The sequence below is a fragment of the Dendrobates tinctorius genome, unplaced genomic scaffold (genome assembly GCF_039654945.1).
Source record: "Dendrobates tinctorius isolate UK_male_01 unplaced genomic scaffold, ASM3965494v1 ptg000322l, whole genome shotgun sequence".
NCBI lineage: Eukaryota > Metazoa > Chordata > Amphibia > Anura > Dendrobatidae > Dendrobates > Dendrobates tinctorius.
The window spans coordinates 4,421,073-4,433,196 of record NW_027361989.1 but is presented as its reverse complement, the minus strand read 5'-3'; positions in this window follow the sequence as shown (position 1 = coordinate 4,433,196).

Genomic DNA, 12,124 nt, shown 5'->3' with positions numbered 1-12,124 from the left:
TCTTATAATCCGGAGCGTCTTATAAAGCGAAAAATACGGTACTTTATTTTGGATAATTGGACAGAAAAAGGAAGGTCGTGGAGAGCATGTGCAAAAATAAGCAAAAAGTGCCACAGTGCAACAAGAGGACACGCTGACCAATGAACCACCACCATCAATGTGTCTCAACCATATTTGTTATATCATCACCACCCCCAAGTTATATTTAAAAGGTTACATCAGAGATAAAGAATACAAAGTCTGAAAAAATAGCAATACCTCTTAGGAAATGGGCCAAAGGTATTAGGGCCGTCAAATGAGTAGTGCAACCACCTGAAATTAGGATAGCTGCTATTGTATCACATGAATATGAATCTAATATCCTTCCCGGTCTCATCTCTCCATTTGCCTATTTAGAAAGTGGCGTCTCCCATTATGGCGGACCCAGTCAGCGCGTCACCCTGACGCGCGTTTTGGAGACTGAATCCTTCGTCAGGGGGCGTGACAGTGAATAAGAGACACTGGTTTAAATTGCCGTCTACCGGATGTGATGACACCGCAGCTGGAAATGACACATCTGTAGCCCTAGCAACCTGGAACGCCCGGTGGCATTAGAATCATGCGGTAGGCAGAACCAGGTGGGTCACTCGGCAACCGCCCCCATATAGAGATGCTGCAGACCATCAGGCGTGTCGGGGCAGGGCGCACACGCGTACAGGTCCGCGGCATCATCAGATCCTCCCACATTATTGCATCACCACCAATATTGAAAATATGTGAAGATACAAATCTCAAGTAAGGGACCTGCTAAAGATAATGTATTCATTTACCATAAAAAGTCAAAAAGCTATGTCATAATATTTTCTAGATCCACTTATTGTAAGAATCTATAAATCAACCTATCGCATTATCTACCATATATCATCTATTAGTTATATAACTTTATAAGTACACATATGACATGTTATCCAAGATAGTATTCTATAGCAATAGATGGCAAAAGCATCCATATATAAAAGTGGCATCAAATCCATAATATAGAGACAGTATATAATATGGCAAATTCCGATCCCAATGTTGAAACAGATGGTGGGAGGACTCCATGTGTTCATGAAGCGCCTTCAATCCAGACAGAATGTCACATTGTAGAAGGATCAACTTTATTCTCATTTGCACAAGGAAAGACTAGAAGCAATGGGATGAAACTGAATGGGAGGAGACACAGATTAGATATTAGAAAAAACTTTTTGACAGTTAGAGTGATCAATGAGTGGAACAGGCTGCCACGAGAAGTGGTGAGTTCTCCTTCAATGGAAGTCTTCAAACAGAGGCTGGACAGACATCTGACTGGGATGATTTAGCGAATCCTGCTTTGAGCAGGGGGTTGGACCAGATGGCCCAGGAGGTCCCTTCCAACTCTACGATTCTATGATTCTATGTGCACAATCTAAAAAATAATAAGAAAAATAAAAATAATTAAAAACAAGCACAGCACACTATTACCCATAAATGCACTGCTCCAAAGCAGGAAAATAGATAACAAGAATATATAGTATGAATTTGAATTTACCAAAAGGCTGCAATGAAGCAAAGAGTGAAAAATGTAAAGGGGTCTGAATACTTTCCATACCCACTGTATCAGTAAAAATAACTCCTCTTTATTAGGTAAAGTATAAAAGAATTGCGCCATTTTCCGATATTCGTCTCATGTCCATTTTTCATGATCTTGGGTTGATCTTGGGTTGGGTGAAGGCATGCAAATAGTTTAAATAATCAAGTAATGCTATAATAATCTCATCTCCATTCTTACCCTTTATGTAAATACTGAATGAGGGACACTTGTTAAGTCTAAAAATAGGTTACAGGCCTCTGTATAAAGAGACTGAGAGAGAAACAGCCAGAGAGATTCTACCAAGACATCTATACATCCAAAGGACAAGAGACAGGACAGCAGCCACAACATTATCACAAGCGTCACGGATCTATTCTATAGGAAACAACTTAGGGGTTTTCAGCCTCATTTAGAAGAATACAGATCTACTCCATTGACCATCACTGAACCATGGATACGTTTGAAGCCAGGTTGTGATCCTCAGATCAACTGGCCTTGTACCTTGTATAGAATCAATGGACTGTCATCTTCTTACACTTGTTGTTACCTCATCTCTGTGTGCGTGCCACAGGTGGAGTAGTTGACCCTGGAATATGAAGCCAGGTTGTGATCCTCGGAACAACTGGCCACGTGTGGACTGTCATCTTCCTACACTTGTCGTTACCTCCTCTCTGTGTGTGTGCCACAGCTGGGGTAGTGACCCCGGAAGATCTGAAGTCACAGCAGCTATTATCCCGGCGGGTCAGTGGAAGGGTGAGACTCTGTAATGTGCCCCATCTTGGGTATTTTGCTGGGACTGTTCTATGTGTTATCTGCCTGTTTTGTGGTACACTAAAGCATCGCCACACTGTTTTACCCTCACCCTGTGTTTTCTGAGTAGCGTTTTGCCCATAAAAAGGAGAGTGGGAGTTTAGTGGGACAATCCCTGATCCATGTGGTTTTGGCTAGAGGGCGGCGCTCATAGCATTCTGGCAGTGACAAGCATAGAGGCCTGCTGGAGACCTCTGGTTGTCATGCCAACCCATCGGTGACCCATGATCATGTGACGGGGTCACCGATGGGTGGGATTTCCAGCGTGCTTGCTGGCAGTGCGCATTATGTGCCGCTGTTAGGGGCAAATGGCAGCTGTTCAAAACAGCTGACGTGCCGGAAAAGATGTAAGCTCACCGCCAGAGCCCACATCAAAGGGGGAAGTACATTTATGCCCAATGTCAGAAAGGGGTTAAAGGGGATTGTTTTTACAGAGACAGAAGTGGTAATCAATCATGCATACTTACAAATAATTACAAAAATACACAGCTTCTAATGTTATAGTATATAGTTACGACAAGAAAATATAATTGTTAAAAAATGCTTATTCTTGTATATTATTCAGGACTTATTACCAGATGCGATATGACAATTTCTTATAAAAAAATGTAGTGGTTTATCTGGATTCTTCCATCAAAGAAAAGATTATTACAGAAAAACATAAAAATAGGTGCATGATTATAAAGAGATTGTCCATTTGTTCATAGCAAAGCTTGTACCCTTCTTTTCCTGGAAATCTGCATGGTAAATGGCGTCTGTCTCTGTTAAGCGAAGTCACATGGTGATTCAGTTACATACCAGCTGTCCGTAGTGTCGTGCAAGGATCATTCCTCAAGTCTGTGTCTCATGGTGGTGAAGGAGCGAGCGACCCCTAGAGTAAGCCCCCACCTTAAATATACGTCTTTTAAAGCACGTGGTCTCTATAAATGGAGTTGACATCTACCATGAGCTAAACTTGCAAAAAAACACATGCAGTGTCAGCTGAAGGTACTATTCAGTAAAGAATTGAGTGTAAGAAATTAACAACCGATTAATATTTAACAATTCCCCCTTTTGAGGGTGAAAGACATTTATTGAAACCCTCAAAATATAAGATCTTTCTTTTCTTCTTCTTTGACAAAATGATTTAATTATTATTGTTATACGCACTTAATGATGTGAATTCATGTTATGGTAAGCCGTAAACAATATTCATATAAAATATGTATAATTATATTTCCCTAAATCTAAGTTGAAGCATCTCTGGTCCAGTCATCATCATCTGATGTCATCTGGTCTTAATTTTAATATCTTCTGTCTTTTCCTTGGTTCTTCTTTAGAGCACAGTCTTTATATGATAATTCCTTTGAGATAGCTTATAGATGTTGTAGAAATCATGTCGTGTCACGTGTCATGTGTCAAATCAAAGTCCATAAATTCAAATGTTGATAAGAAAACAAAGTCCATAGATGAAATGCAGCTTTAATATCTGTGCAGTGTCACTTTTAAAAACCTGGGCTTATATTGGCTCGCCTTGGATATTCTGGAATCTTCCATCTGCACTGGTCTTTGAACAGGTGTCACGTCTTTGGTCAGCAAAGCAAGGGTTAAAATGACTCTTCCTTGCTAAACATAGCACCATAACCAGTCCTTGTCCTAATGCACAGGACACATGTCAGGGTTGTAGCTTCCTGACAATTACCGCTTTACAGGTGATTGGAAACCTCTGGAACTTGGTAAGAACGTGATAACACCGTTCACATCAGCATCATAGGATCATCGTCCTCTGGTTGTCAGGTTAGACACTTTAATTGTGACTGTCAGTGGTGGATACTGCACTTGTGACTGTCAGTGGTGGATACTGCACTTGTGACTGTCAGTGGTGGATACTGCACTTGTGGCTGTCAGTGGTGGATACTGCACTTGTAATTAATACAGTCTATTACTCAGTAATCATAGCTTTGTTACCTTCTGGGACTTCAGGATCGCGGCATTCTTCTTCCTGCAACTGGTAAGAATCAATTGAATTTAGAAATATGAAAAGTCTTTATAATTGTAATTTCAGTATCTTGCTTGAAGTCTTCATTCCCTATTCTATACCAAATCTGGTAATTTTCCTAACCTATAATATCACAGCGTACCATAGCAATCAGTAATATCCATATAATCATTATCAGAATTTGTACCATATATGGATTTCAATGTTTGAAATAATAAAACAATAATAAGTGATAATACATTATTATCCATATTCTTTCTATATATGGAACATTTTTTTATGTCATAGGTGTAATTACCTTTTTCAGCCCATAGGTGTCAGTGTGTTTTATGTAACAAGTGTTTTCATCTTTATTAATAAGGAATATATTTATTATACCAATAATATGTAAGAATGTATAGCCATGAACCAAATTAAGAATATATGAGTGAGCGAATGAATGAATGAAAGAATTGTTGCATATAACTCAGAAGTGAAACATTTTCCTTTGTAATGGCCATATCATTGTTATATTTAATGAAGCAATATTCTCATAGTAGATATTACTTTATTAAATATTGATTTTTTTTTTGTTTTTTTTCTTGATTGACAGAAAAAATAAAAATTTAAGAATTAAAAATAAAAATAGAATAATAAAAATTGAAAATGAAAAATAAAAATGAGAAGAAAAATAAGAATAAAAAATAAGGCCTTTATGTTGATTCCAAGTACAGAATGGTTATGTCCTCAGTAACATATACCCTTAATATTTCCATGATCTGGATTGTTTCATAATTGTCATAAACTTGTATTACCAAAATATTCAAATTATGCAGCTTTGCATATAATACTCTTCTTAGTGTAAAGAAATGACTCTTTATAATACTCAATGTTATTATACCCAATACTTATACCATTGTACCTTATTTGTATTTCTTCTTTATTAAAATGTGTGAAGAAGAGGTATTAATCTAATGTGATGATGTAGTCAGGATCAAAAACACATTCCCCCTTAATACCGAAAAATATTGTTTCATGAAATAATTCATTTATCAAAACCAAAACTAAAAATAATTAATTTATAAATTGTGTAAATGTTATACTTGCTTTATACCATTTATTTCTCTGAAGATGTGTAACCATCTATGTAACCATTAAAAATAAAATTGAATATCATAAAATTATCCTTTGGAAAAATTAATTTAAATGTAGATTTTCTTAATAAACCATTTTGATGTGATTGCACTTATCCACAATTAACTAAATCAAGAAATAATAATTACTATAGAAATATATGTTGTGTAGATAATATTTCATTATGTATCTTAATATTCTAATAATTAAGCTGACCTGCATATTTCTTATAAAGGCAAAGTTTTTTCTCTAACATACATAGTCTTGAGGCCTCTTTCATACATCAAACGTATCACATTACCTACCCCTTAGCAGCTGCTCATACATGTATCTGTCATCTGTCACTCAGACTGTGTCACATATAAGTTCAAACCAAATTATTCCACATACGAAGGTGTGAATACATGAATACAAATCCAAAAAAAATTATTGTCCTAATTATCAATGCGCATTGTAAACTATTAAATTTAGTATCTTAATATTTCTTTGAATATTCCACAAATACACATAACATAAATATATGTTGTATTAGCTATACTTGAAACTTTAGGCCTAGAAAGAAAAATTCCTTTGACTAGTAAAGGCTGGCATCAAAACCAAAAATTCTTTTCACTAAGGAACAGGGACATGGTATACCTATTATTAGAACAAGGTTCAGATTTACATGCTGTGGTTGTCATGTCATGCCATGCAGTAAAGACATACACACAGAACACATTTAAGATGCAGTTATTTTCTTTTAAGTGTTAAATATATAAAATCATGCAATTATTGCAACTTCCTGTGTAAATAAAGGCATAAATCCATGTAAGAGAATTTTTCCCAATTAAGTCCTGCTTTGAAATGAAAATTCTAAGGAAAAATAAAAGATAAGGTTAATATCATATTCATAATTCTAAATATTATTACTGAAGTAGATTTTAATTTTCACTAAAAAATACAGTTCTACAATCTCTACTTCTACAAACACTCTATATATACTGTATGAATATGTATATCTACAAAACTATAGAACTACAGAATTATACTCTATATAATAATTACATATAACTGACTAATACACTGTATAACACTTTTACACAACATATAATTACATTTTTAGCCAATTCCTAAACCTAATCTTATTTCTCTGTAAAAAATGTCCTGAAAAGTTCTTGCCATTTTGAAGCTGACGGATTCTCTGAGCAGAGTGTTCAGTTGAAAGCCAATGATCTCACTCACCACCTGCTTCTGTCCGTCAGATAACGCCATCTTTTTTACAGAAAGAAGGTCAGAAGTCATCATTCCTTAAGGATTAAAGCAAATATGTGATTTTCTTCGTTCTTCATAGATTTGATTTTGGGGATAACTCAATTTAGAACACTTTGATACAGGCTTCTGATAAGATTTTACTCTGCCTGTCTTTACAAAATTAGCATGATTTATCCTCTTTTCATTATTTTCACATTTTCTAGCAAAATCAAGAGATTGCGCGCATTCAAATAAAGAATCTTTTTGTGACGCAATAACACGAGATGCAGGATTTAGAAAACCAAATTTGTTTACAAAACTCTTTATCAGGGTGTCATGATCTCAGTGCGGGTTTGACTCGCACACATGGGGTTAATGTCTGGAACGAGTGCTGATGACTGGCATTTCTGGGGTTAAAGGTTGTGATCCCAGTGCAGTCTTACCTGGACACCTGGGGCTTATGATTGTGGCCTCTCCCTGGTTCTGGGAGAGGCTTCTTATAGCCTCAGGAAGCTCCTATGTGAAGCGAAAAAGAAGAAATATGCAGCACTCACCGATGTAGCTGAAAAACTGTGCGTCTTTATTTCACATGAATTCCATCAAATGTGTGGACATGCAGGACGTGGAGGAATGCTAGGGGAGGGAGGTGCCGGACAACGGCCGTTTCGCGATTACTCGCTTCTACGGGTCCAGGTGAGGGGATTAGCTAAAGGTCATTCCCTTTATAGGATCACAGACCTTACTAATTAACATACATAACAAGTTGTGAAACAAACATTTACAAAAAAATATAGTTATACAATATACAGAGTGCAAGATACTAGTAAAGAATAAATCTTTCCATATCGATTTACAAGATAATCTATATTTTTACAATATCATAGGAAGATTATAATCTAAATAACTTTACATACAATTTTTTATATGACATTTTTTATAAAAATACTGACAGATCGATCCGGTCATTTAGTCCCAAAGGACCTTGTGCGTTCGCTTTCAGGATCCATTTTGCTTCTTGTTGCAGTAAAGCTTTGTCATGGTCGCCTCCTTGAGGTGGAAAATTGACCTTCTCAATCCCTGCAAAACTCAAAATTTCTGGGTTAGCTTTCTGCACATCTTGAATATGCTTGATTAATCGCAGTGAGCCCTTTCCTGATGTAATAGATCTATAGTGTTCACCAAAACGTATCGTAAGTGGTCTTATAGTTTTTCCAATATAAAAATAACCACATGGACAAAAAATAATATAAACCACGAATTTAGTTTGACAAGAAATGTAGTTTTGTACCTTATGTTCCATAGAGCCAAAATGTATAGAATTCCCTGTCAGGTGAAGATGACAGTATCTGCAGTGACCACATTTATAATTTCCTTTTATTGATAAATCTCGTAGCCAATTTTTTTGAGGGGGATGAAGTCTATGATGTACTAATAAATCCCCTATATTATGTGCCCTCTTATATGCAAATTGAGGAACTAATTTACCATCTGTGTGTAAGGTTTTTTCTGCATCAATGAGATGCCAGTGTTTTCTCACTGCTGCTTGGATTGCTCTATCCATTGCACTATGTTTGAAACAAAAATTAAATTTTTTTTGTAGGTTTGACTACACTATTTAATGTTTTAGTCCTTTCCTTTAATAAATCCATCTGAGAAAATGTTTTTACCCTTTCATATGCTTCATTTAATAAATTCATAGGATATCCCCTTTGCAAAAAACGTTGTTTCAGCTCAGAAATTTGTTCATTAAAAATGGTTTCATCTTTATTCAGTTTTCTTACTCTTAGCATTTGACTATATGGAAGTCCCTTTTTAGTGTGTAATGGGCGAGCGCTCTTATAATGTAAGTAATTATTTGTTGCGGTTTCTTTTCTAAACACTTCTGTTTTTCAAGAGCCATTTTTTATTTTAAATTTGACATCAAGAAAATCTATTGTGTTTCCCCCAAATGAAAATGTGAAGCGCATGTTGTCACTGTTCACATTGTTCAGGTATTTTACAAAATCTGCAAATTCTTCCTGAGAACCCCCCCCAGATAATAAAAATATCATCCACAAAGTGAAAATATGCTTGTAAATGTTTTAAGTGTGGATTTAGGGCTGTTTTTATATAAAACTCTTCAAACCGTGCTAGGAATAAATTTTCATAAACACAAGAGACTGGCATGCCCATTGCTGTGCCCACCCTTTGTATGACACAAGAGACTGGCGTGCCCATTGCTGTGCCCACTCTTTGTATGACACAAGAGACTGGCGTGCCCATTGCTGTGCCCACTCTTTGTATGACACAAGAGACTGGCGTGCCCATTGCTGTGCCCACTCTTTGTATGACACAAGAGTCTGGCGTGCCCATTGCTGTGCCCACTCTTTGTATGACACAAGAGACTGGCATGCCCATTGCTGTGCCCACCCTTTGTATGACACAAGAGACTGGCGTGCCCATTGCTGTGCCCACTCTTTGTATGACACAAGAGACTGGCGTGCCCATTGCTGTGCCCACCCTTTGTATGACACAAGAGACTGGCGTGCCCATTGCTGTGCCCACCCTTTGTATGACACAAGAGACTGGCGTGCCCATTGCTGTGCCCACTCTTTGTATGACACAAGAGACTGGCGTGCCCATTGCTGTGCCCACCCTTTGTATGACACAAGAGACTGGCGTGCCCATTGCTGTGCCCACCGTTTGTATGACACAAGAGACTGGTGTGCCCATTGCTGTGCCCACCTTTTGTATGACACAAGAGACTGGCGTGCCCATTGCTGTGCCCACCCTTTGTATGACACAAAAGACTGGCGTGCCCATTGCTGTGCCCACCTTTTGTATGACACAAGAGACTGGCGTGCCCATTGCTGTGCCCACCCTTTGTATGACACAAGAGACTGGCGTGCCCATTGCTGTGCCCACCCTTTGTATATACCACTTATCCAGAAATTTGAAGGCATTATGTGTCAAAACATAATCAAGTGACTCAATAATAAAGGAAATAAAATCCTGTGATTTGTTTGTGTAAAATCTCCTTTATTGCTGCTATGCCTTTATCATGGGGGATGCGGGTATATAGACCTCAGCATCAATAGATGCAAGGGAGAAATGTGGTTGCCAATGGAAATCTTTCAATTTTTTCAATAAATCTCCTGAGACTTTTACAAAGGATGGCACAGCTTTTAGTAAAGGTTTTAGTAGCCAGTCTAAGTATTGTGAAAGTGGTTCAGTCAAAGAGTTTTCCCCTGAAATTATAGGGCGACCCGGAGGCTCTTTTAAAGACTTGTGCACTTTTGGCACACTATACCAATAGGGAATTTCTGGGTATTCTGGAAAGAGTTTTTCTGCTCTCTTTTTTGATAATATCCCCAATTGAACATACTTTCTTAAAAGAGATCTTAATTTGTCCTTATATTTATGCAAAGGGTTGTCATTTAGCATACAGTAGGTATTACTATCATTCAAGTGATTTACGGCATCTTGTATATAGTATGTCTTATCCAAAAGAACCAAATTCCCTCCTTTATCAGATCTCCTGAAAACAGTATCACTCCATCCCTTCATTTCTTGCAAAGCTTTCATCTCAGGTACTTTCAAATTTTTTTCTGACATGGGATAGAGTAAAGCTTCTACATCCTTGATGACCATATCATGGAAAAGATCGATACTGTTCCCAGGAGATATAGGAGGCATGAAATTTGATTTTATTCCTCCTTTAAAAGGTATTGGTATTTCTTCATTGAAATTAACTGATTCCAGGGAGAAATCTGGTTCAGTTATACTCATTAACATTTCAACATCACTTAAAAATTGTCTGGGACAGATATCTGAATTTAGCATAAAGCCTAAAGGACCAATAGTTGGAGTTTTCTCACCTTCATGTATAGGAACAGAAACTGCAGCTGAAACACTGGAAAAAGATTTTTTAAGATGTAGCTTTCTTATACTTTTAAACAATTCAATCCTAAAATCGACATAATCAAATTTTTCTGGAATACAAAAATGTAAGCCTTTAGATAGAACTTCAGTATGTTCACTGGATAATTGGCGCTTTGAAAGGTTTATTATACATAGATTGTCCTTGGAGGTGTTATTTCCTCCATGATACTTGCTTGCGTTTCTTTCCTTGATTTTGTAATTTTCCGGCCTCGTCTTGTTTTTTTCCTAAAGGGGGCGTATTATTAGAGGTAGAAGGAAAAGTAAGCATGCTTGAGTCCTCTCGATCGTCTGCAACACTTGAGTCCGAATCCGTGATCCATCCTTCATAGTTATTTTTCTTTTTATTAGCCATGTTGTATCTCCGTTTTTTAGAAAAAGAGGAACGATTTTTATTCCAGGAAAAAATCATGTTATTTTCGTAGTCATTTTTATCTCTCAAAAACTTTTCTTTTTTCTTCTGTTTAATATTTGTTGTAATACGAGTTTTTTAGCCAATTTTTTGTAAAAATTTGTATTTTGCTTTTCTGTGTAGCGTGACTTTAATTCTGATTTCGCTTTCTCCAACTGTTCAGTCAGATGATCATACTCCTGCTCATTTTTCTCTGCTACCAATTGTAATAAATTGAGAGAACATTGGTGAAGGAGATCAGTCCATTTCTTTTGGAAAATAGGATCATCTTGAAATTGTGAAATTTCCTTGAAGATACGTAAACCTCTCGGGACTCTCTTGCATTCAGTGTATGATTTCAATGATTTTACAGTCCAGAATGATCAGATTTCTCAGCTAATGATTGTATTTTAAATTCAAGTGATCTTGTGCTGATAATATGCAGCTCTTCCTTAAGATTGCACTCTGCCAAAAACTCCCGTGCATCCTCTCGTCCTCCTAAAAGTCCCTGTTCAACCGCACTCATATCAGAAAGCTCCATATTTTCATCTGTGTCCATTGTATAGATAAAAAGTGAGTGAAATAAACCCTGTGCTCAGTTCAATTACACAAGTTGAATGATCCCAGCAAAGAGCAAACAGATGAACGGCATACTAGGGCACACAAATCACCACATTACCAGACGGAGCTATTTATCTGAAGTATTGCGGCATATGATTCAGTCAAAAAACGGAGGTGCTTGCATGAAAAAACATGAATATTTCAATGTGAAGCGAAAAAAGAAGAAATATGCAGCACTCACCAATGTAGCTGAGTTTTGCAGGGATTGAAAAGGTCAATTTTCCACCTCAAGGAGGTAACTATGACAAAGCTTTATTGCAACAAGAAGCAAAATGGATCCTGAAAGCGAATGCACAAGGTCCTTTGGGACTAAATGACCGGATCGATCTATCAGTATTTTTATAAAAAAATGTTATATAAAAAATTGTATGTAAAGTTATTTAGATTATAATCTTCCTATGATATTGTAAAAATATAGATTATCTTGTAAATCGATATGGAAAGATTTATTCCTTACTAGTATCTTGCACTT